We start from the raw sequence: 13,860 nt of genomic DNA on the forward strand, positions 1-13,860 counted from the left end.
GAAAAAAGCAGAAAAAAAAGTAAATTGCTTTTCAGTGGAAACCCACACATCATTTTCATGCAAATGCACCTTCTCTGTGTATATTTGATGAGTTATTTCACTCACAAAAGATTTTTCTGTTAATTGTTGTATCTGCCACTTATAAAGTCTGTTTGCTAAATTACAAAGTCATCCTTCATGGCGGGTGTGCTGTCAGCCACTTCTTTCCCAGAAGATCTTTATTCTAATTGTTTTATCTGCTGCTTGCTAAATCTGCTTGCTAAATTATGCCTTTCACTGAACTTATGCCAAAACCTTCTCAGGAAGCCATTAGTAGTTACTGGCTTATTATACTGAACAGCTTATATGTCTTAGATTGTGTGAAAGACTGAAAGATGGATGTACAAACAAAGCAGCAGCCAAGAAGACTGCATAAAGACAATGCTGTGGGTATGAGAAGTACTGTAGTTTGGTCAGATGCTGTTTTAGAGAAATGGGCTTAATGTTCCTTAAGAATGATAGCACCTTGCTCTACATGAAATGTGTATCAGGACAGGTTCTGGCATCTTTGCTCATCCTCCCCTATGTCTCACTGCTGTTACCTTATGTTGTTAGGCTTGTGATCTTACCTGAAAAATTCACCTGAGCAATGATAGAGCTGACCTTATTGCAGAGCCCAGAGACTGGATCCCTTGGTCCTGCCATAAGGCTGTTCTCTGTTAAAACCATTCAGATTATCTGGAGAAGATGGTAAATATCTGCTGTAAATCTTTTGTCTTCCCCCATTTTTCTAAACTGAATATACTTGTAGAAAACAAAAACTCTATGTGTAGTTAAAACTGAAGAATGCCAACCCTGTCTGCATTTCTCACTTCACTTATAACCTTGTGCTGAAGTTGCATAGTGATTTTATTTTCCACATAGACTTTGTGGTATGGGAAAAGACAAATAGTTAGACCATCATTGCTGTAATAATTGTAACGCAGTGCTGCGGAGGACAGGTTTAAAAAGACCATCTCGCAAGTGAATGCTAAGTTGACATGTCTCTTGCCCTCAGGGGACTTCAATACATCAGTGAGAAAATATTTGTACGTATAAGTGTATAGATACATCAGGGTGGTCGTATGCTAACACCAGGCACTATTTAATTTTAAACAGGCACTACTTAGCTTCTCAGGTCAGCTCAAGTAACTGTTAAATCCCTTTTATGTACTAATGACAAGTGGGACATGTCCTTCATGTAGCACCATGACACGTCAACATATGTTGAAGAGGTGGAAAGAGATGAATCATGGAACCAGCGGAAAGAAAGTAGGGGGCTGTTGGAAACACTATCATCTTTGTGTGAATGTGTGTGTGTACCCACAAATTACTTGCTGCAAACATGTCTGAAGTTTTAATCATGCTGTGCACAATTCAGTCTGCACATCCAGCCTACAGAACATCCAATTCTAAAACATTTTAGTTCTCCAGGAGAATGTGAATTAGTAATTGCATGGGAGAGAAAAATAGGTGCTGCTTAATTAGCCTGAAGGTGCACAGAAAGGGTATGTAATGGAGTATATGGAGTAAGGCAGTATATGGAGTAATAGAGAGAATAAGGTGTAAAGCAGTCCTGGAAAAATAGAAGATGCAAATTTTTCAGGTGTTTCTAAAAATGCATTTCATCCTATCTAAATGTTATTGACTAAATCCACACTTCATTTTCAAAATAAAACAATGCAAAAACAAAAAATAAAAATAAAAACATCAGATGCCACAAACACAGAATGTCAACCACTTCAACTACATGGAGCACTAATTTCATCTGAATTTTATGAATTTAATCAAATTAAGTTGACTGTATTGAGTAACAAATTTTTATTCTCTTTATTATTATTGTGCAGCCTCTTGGTGTTACCTGTGCTGTATTTTATTTGAAGGATTTTGTATTGTTTTTTGTTTCTGAAACATGTGAGAAATCTTCTGTGAATAACAATCTGTTCCCTGTTCTTAGATTTTGCAGCTGTTTCTCACTGCACTTCAGTTTCACCTTTGATGGAATTTGATACTGTTAATTTTCTGCATGGGGGCGGGGAGTGGAGTTCGTGTCTGTTCTAAATTCATGTAGTCTTAGGCCCCGGTTTCTAATTATGTGTTAAGGAGAGGCCCAGTTTGTGGAGCTGTGGCCCCAACGAAGTCAATGGAAGCCTTACATGCAATACTTTTGGAGCGACAATTTCTCCAAAGTAATTGCAGGTTTGGGATTAGGAATATCCAAGGATAGCTGAGGTGATCTGTTTGTAGCATGGAACTAATGTAAGCAAGTAAAACCAGTCTTGTAAGTTAAGAATTAGACATATTAAAACTTTTCTGTTTTATTATCAGTAATTGATAGCTAACAAAGCAAGTACTTGTCTTATACTGGGGGAAATACAAGAAGAATTAAATCTCCTTACCAAGAGGCTGTAATACATAGGACATAAGAGATCTTACATCCTCTGTTTTATTGGTTTTACTTCTATTATCAGGACTCATACCAAGCACTGTAAAAGTCAGGAAGCTAAATAAGTCCAGGATATGTAATAAATGTGATATGAGTATCTCAACTTTTAAGTCCTGCTAATGTCTTGTAACCTCTGTGGTGGTATTGTTCTTTTGAGTAAAGAAGATATTACATGTCATTTTTAATGTTTATTAAGTAATGCATGAAATTAAATTTCATGCTAAAAGATTTTAATTTTTCAGTCTCAGTTGATCACAAACATTAGCATTTTAAACACAAAACAAGCTGATGACACTAAACAAAAATTCTTTGCTTATTCCTCAAAGGATTTTTTTTTAGGTATAACATTTCCTTAGAACAATGACAAAAGCACATATGAGAGCTGTAAACATTGTATTAACCTAGAGCAAAAGAGATTTTTACGCACATGTCACTTTTCTCCCTTTTTATTTTTTTGCTAGCTCTGCCAGTGAATACAGATTTATAGTAGAGTGAAAAGAACCCTGGTAGGTGTTAGATTGAATTTATTTTTTTCTAAAGAACATTAGATATCGCTTTCTTGCTTCTAGCCATTTCACTTGTGATGTTTTTAAAGCCAGGCATCACTGTCTTTCTTGAATACAAATATAAAACCCTACAGATGGATCCCATTTTGGCTTTTGCTTTCCTTTCCTTCAAACATGTAATGCAGCACTCATTCCCAGAAAGTAGATCAGCCAGATAAGCACTTGTGCCTGACAAAGTACCAAATCACCAACTCAACAGTTTTTCTCACAGATGCAGCAATTTCAGTGATTTCCCTTTCCTGCCAGAACAGCATTGCTGTTTCTACCATGCTATGAATGGAAGTAAGCAGATGCTATTAATGCTGATTACATTTGGTCCATGTGGAAGTGAACTCATGCACCATTCTAAAAGACAGAGCAGCATAAAGTTATGTTACTTTTATCAAACTTATACCAATTAAGAAGTAAAATGCTTTTATTTTTTTGCGTGTCTTTGTTTATGGTTTGTTTATGGTTTATATATGTTTTGCTGAGATACAGCCGTGACTGCAAAAACATAGTAAGATTTATGCATAGCTTCTTCCAGATGGTTTTATTTAATCATCCTCCCAATTGCTGTTTACATAAATAATTGAAACATTGTGAGTGAAAGAAAAAGGTGAGATTGTGTGATGTATATATTTTCTTAATACTGTAAATGGAATGCTATTATCTGGCATAGATATACCAGCATATTTCTGGTTTCAATTAAATAGGAAGCAATTAAGTTCTATATTATAGCTGCTATTAAATCTTACTCTGGTAAGAACATACAGTGATCTTGGAACCTCTGATACTGGAAGTTGGTCAACTTTAAGTAGGTGGTATGACCTTGGGCAAATTGCCCTTATGTGTGGAGTAGAGCATGTCTCAAAATCTGAACATACCTTTTACCAGAAAAACTGGCAAGGCAGTATTTTCCTCCGATCTTTCCATTTCTCAATGTTTTTGTATCTTGTCAATAACTGAGTAGCATGGTGTCTGCTTTGTGTAAACCATTTATCAACAAAGTGTGACTAGCAATAAATTTGCCACCTTAAGCTTGGAAAAACCAACATGGTATCTATGTGCTTAGTATACCCAATGTAGCATTGTTCAAAATGTACCAGAGAACAAAAAGAGTAAATACTCCTTCAGACCATTTCCAAGTGGTTTCAACACTAGAGTTGTTCATTATCTTCTTTTATCCATGTTTCCCAATATCAAGGAAGAATCACAGAATCAAAGAATCGCAGAATCATAGAATGGATTGGGTTGGAAGGGATATTTAAGATCACCTAGTTCCCAACCCCTTGCTATAGGCAGGGACACCACCCACCAGACCAGGTTGCTCAAACCCTATCCAGGCTGGCCTTGGATGCTTCTAGGGAGGGGGCATCTGCAGCCTCACTGGGCAACTTGTTCCAGTGTCTCACCACCTTCACAGTAAAGAATTTCTTCCTAATATCTAGTCTAAATCTACCCTCTTCCAGTTTAAAACTATTTCCTCTTGGCCTGCTGCGACATGCCCTTATAAAAAGTCCCTCCCAGCATTCCTGTAGGCCCCCTTCAGGTACTGGAAGGCTGCTATTACATCCTTCTGGAGACTTATCTTTTCGAGGCTGAACAGCACCAGCTCTCCCAGCCTGTTCTCACTAGAGGAGGTTCTCCAGCCCTCCATGGGTTCATCTCCCTGGCCCTCTCTGGACCCATGCCGACAGCTCCATGTCCTTCTTGTGTTGGGGGCCCAACTGGATGCAGTACTCCAGGTGGGGTCTCACAAGAGCAGAGTAGAGGGGTAAAATCACCTCCCTTGACCTGCTGGTCACACTTCTCTTGATGCAACCCAGGATTGGCCTTCTGGGCTGCAAATGCACATCTCCACCTCATGCTGAATCTTTTATCAACTGACACCCTCAAATTCTCCTCAGAGCTGCTCTCAACCCATTCTCTGCACAGCCTGTATCTGTGCTTGGGACTGCAAATAAGAATTAACCAGGGAATGTCTGTGATCTTTGCTCTAAAGTCTGTTTATGTATTTTATTAATTGTAAAATACATTTAAAGTCTTTAGAGTGGGCACTGAAATTTACGCGCTCCTCTTATGGATGGAAAAATGTAACATGTTGAGCTGGTAAGTTAGAGAAGGTTCTCATTCCAGCACAGCCCACAGATGGTGGGTTCCTTCTGGCTGGGAGATGAAGGCTGAAACCCAGGGAAAGGAACAAAGGAACTGACCCTTGGTCTCTCAGCACTGGCACAAGTGCACCAGGTTAGCTCTTACCCTCCTCCACACCTCTTCATGCTGTGGCCTCCCTTTGTCAAGTGTTTTTTATTTGTTTTTGTATGTTTAAATAGAAGAGAAAGAGATCAGTAATGATTCTTTGTAAATTAGCTTAGTTAAGCTTTTAGTCAGTGTAGCAGAGTTCTTAAATAGACGAGGCTGCAGATACTTTGCTTGAATCAAAATATCTTTATGAAGGTAACTTGTAAAACAGTAAATAACCTTCTTATTGCACAAAGTCAAGGACAAATCTATCAAAAATTGGATACATTCACATGGCACCATAGGATGTGTTATTAAAGAGTGAGTAGACTTTTTAGAATAATTGCTGCTGTACTTGTCCATATCTGTTTTTCTTTTCCTACTTAGGGTATTTTTTCAGCTTTTGTATTGAGTAGTGTGCAATAAACCTGTGGTGTCACGCTGTTCAATTTGAAAGGGAAGAATAAAATGAAATTGTGCAAAGAAAACTGAACTAAAGATTTTTGTACTGTTGTTAGCACTTGTGATCTCACTGCATGTTCCACAGTATTTTCTATACTACTATATCCAAAATCATATCCTTCTATCAGCTATATACAAATGGACATAAAAAAAAAAAAATGTAAATGTGTAAAAAAGCATCTGTTTGAATGCCTTCAATTATGGTATCATAAGCTGTAGTGGTTGCATAGTAATTTTCAGGGACAGACACTTTGGAAACATTCTTTAATCAAAGAATTTTGATTAGTCTAATCACTCCTCTGCAATGACTATGCAAATGTTAATTCTGGTGATGTTTTTTAATTTGAAACCATAGGTTTCCTTATTAAGGAACACAAAAAGTTAGTGGTGTTAATAACACTGTTTTGACTACAGCATGAAATCTACAAAACAAAAAATGAGGGGAATATAAAATAGAAAAGCAATTCCAGAATATAAGCATTATTTCAGACATTTGGCCAAAGACAAAATGTGTTTTCCATTGCTAGCAGATGCCTGAACAAATCTGTTCCTACTTTCATCTTCTGTTGTAGGAAAAATGAAACTTTTTATAGACTAATCACTTACAGTTGTTTTGTAGTAAAAAGCATTGTTTGTACATGTAGCTATTCCAATATAAGATCTTCTTAGGAGAAGTCAGTGTCAGCAAAATTATCTTAAATTCTCTGACATATTTCTGCATGAATTACTGTTCATTGGGCAAGTTTGAAGTTATAGCTTAGTACTGTGAACTTCTTTGCCCTGTTGTCAAGATCACTGAGGGACTCTGGGACCCCTGTAGCCCTGAGTTTGGGGAGCATGACTGAAGTAATGATAACCTCCTGTTCAACCCCAAGCTTGTGCAGGATTTGCTGTTCTGGCTGGATGCAAGTAAGTCTATAAGCTCAATGAGATTCATCCCAGGGTATTCATAGAACTGGCAAATATCCTTGCAAGACCTTTATGAATAATTTTTCAGTGGTCTTAGAAATCTGGAGAGGTTCCAGTCAACTGGAAGATGGCAAATGTTATTCCCATTTTCAAGAAGAGCAAAAATAAAGACACTGGTAATTTCAAGCCGGTCAGTATCACTTTGGTGTCCAGAAAAATTACCGAGAAGATAATGCTAGGAGTTATTGAAAAACAACTAAAAAACAACGCAGACACTGGTCATGGCCAGCACAGGTACATGAAGGGAAAGTGCTATTTAACATAATTAATTTCTATTTATGGCAAGGTTACTACCTAGTTGATCAAGGAAAGCCAGTTGATGTAACATGGATTTCAGCAAAGCTTCTAGTAGCGTTTCTTACAATATCCTTTTGGACAAAATGTCCAGCAAACAGATAGAAAAAAAGCATAATACAGTGTGTGAACAGTCTGCTAATGGGACAGGCTCAAAGGGCTGTAGTAAGTGGGGCTACATCAGTTTGGTGGTCAGTCATTGATGCGGCTCCCTAGCCCTCCATTTTAGGGCCAATTCTCTTAAATATTTTTATAAGTGATCTAGACATGAAGGTATACTAAGTTATCAAATCCCTTAAGGGTAGAGAATCCTTCCTGAAAGATCATGACAAATTGGATGGCTGGGTAATCATCAGCTGTATGGGGTTCAAGAGTAAATGCTGGATTGTGCACCTCGGACAGGGCAGTCCTGGATCTAAGTACAGACTGGGGGACAGAGCCTGTGAAAAGGGATCTGGGGTTCTCGCTGACGACAAGCTGAAGCTGTGTCTGAAGTATGCCCTGGTAGCTCAAAGGGCCAAGTGTATCTTGGGGTGCATAAGAGAGGACAGGCTCTGTGCTTTTATGGCCTTGCTTGAATACTGCATGCAGTTTTCAGTTCTCTTTGGTGGCAGTGATAGGACCTGAGGGAACAGCATGGAGCTACATCAGGGGAGGGCTATAGAAATGTTTATTCAATTTTTCTTTACAGAGAAGTTTGAGATCAAAATTTCTATTGCTTTTTCTGATACACAATCACCACAGTAACAAGTCTTGGAGTATCACTGCTGCTTCCATCTGATGATAATTGTTCTACTCTGTTCTTTTCACAACTAACCAAATGTCTGTTACACATATTACTATGCCTCATTTACTTAGTACATTCCCAAACGACACACTTGGACAGCTAACCACAAGGTACCCGGCAACAAATAAGGTTAAAAGAGAGATATTTAGTAGGTAACATTCAGAGAAGCAGAGAGCTTTCTCACCTATTGTAAAGCAATTTCCCAACTCCGCAAATCATAGAGCCACACTGACAGTACTGTGCACTGGCTGTGCCACCACGTACTGGAAATAACCAGTAACAGTAAAGAACTACATTGGGACAATGATTGTAAAGTAAAAAGCTAGAAAGTATGCCATAAAAATGACATCTCATACCAACTGACAAACGTGCCAAACTAAAAATGCACGTGTAACTAGCATAAACAGCTCCAGATCTTTTCAGTGGCCATGCTGTTAAGTACCTGTACAATTAATGTATTTTGAGAGCTAAGTTCTATGCTTTCATGAGACATTTAACTAACTTCTTTAAAACTTACCTTAAAGGAAATAAGTTAGACTTCTTGGATTCTCTCTTCGCCCCTCCTCAGCCTTCTTTCCTGACAAGATAGAAGCTAAATGGATACTCTCTAATTTGGACAGTCAAAAGAGAAGAGAACCAGGATTCAAGCAGAAAGACAAGAAAGAACAGACTGCTATTCTTGGAAATTCTTTCCAGAATTAAAGAACTTTAATGTAAAAGTTTATAATACATAAAAATTCATAAAAGATGCTTTCTATTAAAAACCTAGTACATATCAGGGTCCTAATTAAAAAGCAACATAAAACCCACATTTTTTTGATATTGACCAGTTGGGAGAGGAGAGTGGAGAGAAAGGAGAGAGAAAGGAGAGAGACGAAGAAGCACAGTAATATGGCAGCAGTGTTTGTGACATCAGCAGGACCAGCCACAAAGATGGGTGTGTCGGGAGATCATAGAATAGGCAGCACAGCAGCACTGTGCCATAGGTCTTCAGTGAGTGCAACACACACCTCCTGAGGGCCATGGCTTGGGTGATCTTCATTGCCCTGGTTTTGCTGGGAATCATCCAGAACCCTCATCTGGGATTTAACCACACAGATGTGGACGTGCAGGAAGGTGTGCAGCTGAGTGTACAGCAGCTGAGTCCAGACATGGCACAGTGACTGCACAATGTGGAGCAGGGGAGCTGGGAGCAGAGCAGGGTGATCAAGGGAGCCCTGCTCTTTGTTGCCTTGCAGCAGTGGCAGCTCTGGGTCATTGCCAGGCTCCTTCTGCTGCTGTTTCAGCTCTTGAGGTTCCTCAGGAAGAGGAGGTGTAATCCAAACAGCAGCAACAAGCAGGAGAGCTCCCCAGGCAAGGAGAAGGACAAGGACAGTGAGGTAGAGGAAGGCAGCGACTCCAATGGGATGTGTGACCTGGACAGAGTTTGGGCTGATAGCACACAGTGGCCGGCGCTGTACATGGTGGACAAATGCCGGCTGGTGGAGGAGCTGGTGGACGATCTTCTTTGGGCCTACTGAGGACTCTCCTGCCACACCTTCAGTCCAAGGCTGCAAACAGCCACTGGGGTGGCCTGCATATATGAAGGATGGAGTGTCCATGAAGAGAATATCCTCTACTGCCTGTTCATGCCCTGAGTCCACCCCCCAGGCACAGCTTCCACCTGGAGATGGGTGACACAGAGGAGATACCAGCAATGAGGTCCTGCCTGCGTGTTGATCTGGAGTGCACCTGTGCAAGGGAGAAGCTGCTGGGGGACACCCTCTGCTTTCTCCACCATTCTCAGGAGGAGATGAGAGAGGAACAGGAGCCCAGCCTGCTATACACCTTGTACAAGGGATCCTACCTGCACATTGAGAAAACCACCCGCTGGTTCCAGAACCAGGTCAGAGCAGCTTGGAGGCGTCTGCCTCTGTCATGTGACTGCCACCTGACAGTGCTGCTCTCCTGCAGCTCCGGCAAGATCAAGGTGACCGCTGCCTCCATGCACACCTTCTCCATTGAAATGATACCTGGAGTGCAGGTCGATGACTCGCACATCTTCCTGAGCTTTGAGTAGGCTGAAGGCAGCTTCAGTGGAAGCACAGTGTGTTCAGAAATCTGCAGTGAGGGAGAGATGCACAACAGCTTCCACCTCAATTGCCTGCAGACATGACCCTGTCTGCTCTTTGGCAGACTTTTTTATTATGTTGCATTTAGTGTGGTTGTTTTCATACCACATATGTTTTTTTTTTAATAAAAAGTTTTTTAAAAAATTACAAAGTGTGGCATATAGCATGTATTTGAAAAAAATATTGAAGTGTTGCATTAAGACTTCATCTTGCATCTGTGCGTTTTACATAGTGCCTTAATGTAGCTGAAGGGCAGATATCCTATAGTCTATCTTTTCTAAATATGGAGTACCTCCCTTACAGTCAGTCTTCCTAAGTACTGTTTTCTCCATGAAGCACTGAACCCAAAGAGAACAGTACATCAAAGAGAGGGAATATAATGGTATGCCCCAGAGAGAAGGTGAGAGGCATGAGTTGCAGCTGTGGATCTGATCAGTGCTGAACAGACCTAAATGAGACAACTGGTTTTGACTATTTCAAATGGATGGAGGTCCTCAGCTAAAAGGAGTGAATGTTGATAAATATCCTCCATGTATGAGGGCTACTAGGCTAGCATTTTACCTTTACACTTTCCTGTTTGTTTTTCCCAAGTACACTTAGATGTTTGCTTCCTGCCTTTTTCAGTCTGAAAATATAATCTTGCTGTTTTTCTCCTCTCTTGGTAATTCACAGCATCCCATAGTATTTATTTTTTTCTCTTCCTCTGTTCAAATACTTTATTTTCTTTTTAATATTTTCAGTATGTTTTGTTAACTCGTTAATGATGCTGTTAGAACAACAACAACAACAACAACAACAACAACCAACCAAACAAAAAAAACTCTCAGCTACTTTAAATGGATTTTTTTAAATCACCACTGGCTCAATAATAGGCCAGCCTATGTGGGATTCATTACATAAATACCTAAGCTTGAGCTAGTACCTTCATGCCTATGAATGTCTTTTTAGTACCAATGAGGAGGAGTAGAAGCCTCCAGCAGAAATAGCAGACCAGCATATTGTCAGCACCCCCTCGTCTGTACAAACTGGCTTGCTCCTGCCATCACTGCATAAGGTAACGCCCACAAACCAAATTAAACAGGATTGATATTGTGACAAATGGTACTGCAGACAGGAAACTTTTATGACAGCATTGCAAAAACTAGGACAAAACTGTTCAAGTCATTGATTGGCTTTGTCTGAAACTAAGTGCAAACCCTTATTGTAAAAATGTTCTTTGGCATGTCAATATGGAACTTTCTATATACAAGTATTAGGCTGTTAACTCCTTGTCTTATTGCTACAAACCACTGAGAAAAGCCTGGCTCATCCACTTGCCTCCCACCTCCCTTTATGTATTTCTAAACATTAATCAGATCTTCTCTCAGCCTTCTCTTCTCCAGGCTAAACGGACCCAGGTTACTCAGTCTTTCCTCATATGAGAGAAGTTTCAGGCCCTTAATCATCTTTCTGACCCTCTGCTGGGCTTCTTTCAGGAGATCCCTGTCTGTTTTGAACCAGGGAGCTCAGAACTGGACACAGTAGTTTAAATGCGGACTCACCAGGGCAGAATAGATGGGGAGGATCACCTCCCTCAACCTGCTGGCCACGTTCTTTTTAATGCACCCAGGATACCATTGACCTTCTTGTCCATAAGGGCACACTGCTGGCTTATGGACAACCTGTTGTCCACCAGGAGTCCCAGGTCCTTCTCTGCAGAGTTCCTTCTGCCGGGTTGTCCCCTAACCTGTACTGATGCATACCGTTATTCCTCCCCAGGTGCAAGACTCTACACCTGCTCTTGTTAAACCTCGTAGTGTTCCTTCCTGCCCAACTCTCCAGCCTGTCCAGATCTTGTTGAATGACAGCACGGCCTTCAGGTATATCAGTCAAGCCTCCCAGGTTTGTATCATCAGCAAACTTGCTGAGAGTACACTTTGTCCCACTGACCCCTGGAGAACACCACTAGTTAGAGGCCTACAACCAGATTCTGTGCCACTGATGACAATCCTCTGAGCTCTTCCAGTCAGCCAGTTCTCCTTCTACCTCACCATCCAATCCTCTACGCCACAGTTTCTAAGTTTCATAACAAGGATGTTGTGGGAAACGGTGTCAGACACCTTGCCGAAGTCAAGGTACACAACATTCACTGCTCTACCTCAATCTACCAAGCCAGTGATGACATCATAGAAAGCTATCAGGTTGGTCAAGCATGATTTCTCCTTGGTGAACCCATGTTGATTACTCCTGATAACCTTCTTCTCTTCCAATTGTATGGAGAAGGTATCCAGGACAAGTTGTTTCTCTACCTTTCCAGAGTCAGAGGTGAGGCTGACTGGCCTCCAGTTTCCCACCTCCTTCTTCTTGCCCTTTCTGAAGATTGAAGTGACACTGGCCGTCCTTGAGTCTTCAGGCATCTCTTCCATTTGCCAAGACCTTTCAAAGATGATCGAGAGTGGTTCAACAATCACCTCAGCCAGCTCCTTCAGCACATGTGGGTGCATTCCAACCAGGCCATGGATTTGTGTGCACTGATTTTGGTTTTATGCTTTCTGACCATTTCCTGCTTAACCAAAAGAAAGTCTTCCTTTCCCCTGACTCTCTCTTAACTCCAGGGTCTGGGATTCCTGAGGGCTAATGTTAGCATTAAAGACTGAAGCAGAGAAGGTGTACTTTATCTCCTCCTTCTCAGCATCCCCTGAACAGAACACCCCCCTCATTTAGTAGCAGACCTGCATTTTCCCTAGTCTTCCTTTGACTGTTGACATACTTAAAAAAAAAAGCCTTTCTTGTTATCCTTTATCTCCTTTTCAAGGTTTAATTCCAAGAGGACCTTAGCCTTCCTTGTTGCATTCCTACAGGACCTGACAACATTCCAGTACTCTTCAGAGGTGGACAGGCCCTTTTTCTACAATTCATGGGCCACCTTCTTCCTTTCAGTTTATCCAAGAGTTCCTCAAATGCAAGAGACTCTTGCAAAATGCAGTGAAGAGCTGGACCAGTACTGAAATATAGTGGATTACTGTTTCCTTTCAAGTGAGGTAAACGGATAGGATAAACGGAAAGCAATTTTCCTCACTTCTTTCATATCAGTGTATATTCTCATATTTCAAAGAGACATTAGAAGACCTGGCTGGAATATCCCCCACCAAAACTAAACTTCAACATAAAGCAGTTGCCAATAGAGCAAGGAGGTGAAGTGTTTATAGATCACAGATGAAAAATTACTGATGTGGAAATGTAACAGTGGACAAGCCATGGAACAAGTTGGTCTGTAGAAATTCTACTGTAGATCCAATTTTGATTTTGTTTATATCAATATATCTTTGAGCTGAAGTTATTCAAATTACACCAGAGTGAGTATTTAATTTGAAGTATTCAGCTGGGGGCTTTACTTCTTTTAATGTTGCTGTGCACTCAGACTTATATTGGAATGAATCAAGGGACCTTTGTGAAATGAGAATCAAATCTAGTGTATTAAATAACTGCTAGGAACTTGTTTATGGAAATTAATTTCAGATATTATGCAGAAAAAAAACATAAGGAGTACATATTAATTGAAACTCGTGCATGAAGATTTGGCTGAATAACTCCCATTAACAATAATAAGAATTGCAGAATTAATTTCCTAAGTCCTGCTTAAAATTCACCCAAGGGCATTGTATTCTGAATCTTTAGATTCAGATCTTTTTGTATTAGATGTTTCTGGGAATAAAAAATCTTCTTACACAATTATGGCTAGAAGAGTCTATACTGAATAGCAGTTTATTTTAAAATGATCATTAAATTATAGCTGTATTGGATGATTTTAGTTTATGCGTGTTTTGTGTTTAAATATCCATCTAACATCAAATATATGTTTCTTATTTTTTATTAAAAAATATTGAGATAATGTTTTCAAAATTCATATTTAAATTAAACTCACTTCTGTGCAGAGGGCATTTGTAGACTGAGTTCTTGAACCAGTATGTAATGTAAATACATTTAGATTGAAAGTGGCTTTAT

At 40.0% G+C, this 13,860-nt stretch overlaps 1 long non-coding RNA gene across 1 annotated transcript in view; it reads left to right on the forward strand.

Moving 5' to 3' along the window:
• The window catches only part of LOC112530572, a 153,212-nt gene extending 139,554 nt beyond the window's left edge, over positions 1-13,658 (forward strand). Inside the window, exons 6-7 of the long non-coding RNA XR_005849637.1 lie at positions 11,635-12,056; positions 12,173-13,658. This is a non-coding gene — a long non-coding RNA (uncharacterized LOC112530572). The remainder of the gene's footprint in view (positions 1-11,634; positions 12,057-12,172) is intronic.
• Positions 13,659-13,860: the final 202 nt, after the last annotated feature.

Source organism: Gallus gallus, chromosome 1, assembly GCF_016699485.2.
Source record: "Gallus gallus isolate bGalGal1 chromosome 1, bGalGal1.mat.broiler.GRCg7b, whole genome shotgun sequence".
Classification (NCBI taxonomy): Eukaryota; Metazoa; Chordata; class Aves; order Galliformes; family Phasianidae; genus Gallus; species Gallus gallus.